Consider the following 2,054-nt stretch of genomic DNA (forward strand, 5'->3'; position numbering starts at 1 on the left):
GGTCTCACTCTTACTCAGACTGCTCTTGAACTCTTGACCTCAAGCAGTCTTCCTGCCTTGGCCTCCCAAAGTGCTAGGATTATAGGCATGAGCCACTTCATCGGCCAGTTTGATGAGTTCTGACGAATGCATATCCAGTATGATGACTACCACAGTGAAGATGCAGAACGTTTCCATCATTTCACAAACTCCCTTATGCCCCTTTGCTGTTAGTCCCCTTTCAACTTAACCCCTGGCCCCAGGCAACCACTGATCTGCTTTCTGTCATTTTTGGTTAGTTTTGCCTATTACAGGATTTCATAAAAATGGTATCATAGACTTTGTATGTTTCACTTCTTTTGCCTAGCATATTTTTGAGGTTCATCCATGTTGTTGCATTTATCAGTAGTTAGTTCCTTTTTATTACTAGGTTATATTACATCATATGGCTAAACCACATTTATTTTTCCATTCACTGACAGCCACTTTGGGGTGTTTCTTGTTTTTGACTATTATGAATAAAGATTCTAGGAATATTCATTTACAAGTTTTGGGGAACATATTCTCCCTCCCCCTCCCCATGGTAAGTATCTTTTTTCCAAAATGGCGGTACCATTTTATATTTCTACCTGCAATGTATGAGAGTTCAAGTTGTTTCACATTCTTACTAACACCTCGTGTTTGTCAGTATTTGTCATCTTAGTCATACTATTAGGGGCATAGTGTTAATGTTATTATAACAGAGACCTCAAGCCTGAAAATCTGCTTTTCAAGGATAACTCTTTGGTGAGAAGACTTGCTTTTCTGCATTTAGTGCTGCCACTCTTTTTTTTTTTTTTTAGTTGTCCAGCTAATTTCTTTCTATTTTTAGTAGAGACGGGCTCTCACTCTTGCTCAGGCTGGTCTTGAACTCCTGACCTCGAGCAGTCCTCCTGCCTCAGCCTCCCAGAGTGCAAGGATTACAGGCGTGAGCTACCGCACCCGGCCCTTGTCTGTCTTTAGATTTCAGAATACTTGGTTGCCCTGAGACCTCATCTCAGATGGGTTGAAGAAAAATGATGATTTGTAGTTTATCTGTCTTTTCCTTGCTCTTAGAGTAAGAGCAACACTTTTTAGCTTTCTGCATTCTAGATAAAACAGAAGTCCCAACAATTTGATTATGGTGTGGGTTTTTTGTTTGTTTTTCTTCTTGGGGGTCTTTTGTGCTCCTTGGATCTGTTTATGGAGTTTATCAGATTAGGAAATTTTTCAGACATTATTTCTTCAAATATTTTTCTGTTCCTCCTCTAGATTCTCTGAGACTCCCAATTACATGTATGTTAGACTACAATAGGGCATTGAGGTTCTGATCTTTTTCGTTTTCGTTTTTTTCTATCTGCACCTCTCTTTGGCTAGGTTCTATTGCTAGGACTTCAGGTCTACTGTTGAGTCCAACCAGTGAGTTTTTTCATTTTAAATTCATATCTGCGTGTTTTCAGTACCTCAAATATATTTAATAATAACGTATTTAAAACCTCTTTGTTTATTGCATCATTTCTGTCATTTCGTTTTTTTAATTGACAAGTAAAAATCGTGTATATTTATGGTGTACAACATGTTCTGATATATATACACACACACATATTGTGAATTGCTAAATCAAGCTATTTAACATATGCATAACCTCACATACACTTCTTTTGTGGTGGGAACTTAAAATCTACTCTCTTAGCAGTCTTCATACATACCATACATTGTTATTAACTGTAGTCCCCATGATGTACAATAGATCTCTTGACCTTATTTCTCCTGTCTAACTGAAATTTTATGTCCTTGACCAGTATGTCCCAATATTTCACCCCACCTCCCAGCCCCTGGAAACTAACATTTTATTCTTTATTTCTGTGAGTTTGACTTTTTCACATTCCACATATAGGTAAGATTATGCAGCAGCCAGGCGTGGTGGCTCATGCCTGTGATCCTGGTACTTTGGGAGGCCTAGGCAAGAGGATCGCTTAAGGCAAGGAGTTTGAGACCAGCCTGAGCACGAGCAAGACCCTGTCTCTACAAAAAATAGAAAACTTAGCCAGGTATGG

At 38.7% G+C, this 2,054-nt stretch overlaps 1 protein-coding gene across 2 annotated transcripts in view; it reads left to right on the plus strand.

Annotated features, from left to right (window-relative positions):
• MAPKAPK5 (mitogen-activated protein kinase-activated protein kinase 5) overlaps positions 1 to 2,054 on the plus strand; it is a 32,104-nt gene that overhangs the window by 14,720 nt on the left and 15,330 nt on the right. The window lies entirely within an intron of this gene.

Source organism: Propithecus coquereli, unplaced genomic scaffold, assembly GCF_000956105.1.
Source record: "Propithecus coquereli isolate 6110/MARCELLA unplaced genomic scaffold, Pcoq_1.0 Scaffold81, whole genome shotgun sequence".
NCBI classification, from domain to species: Eukaryota; Metazoa; Chordata; class Mammalia; order Primates; family Indriidae; genus Propithecus; species Propithecus coquereli.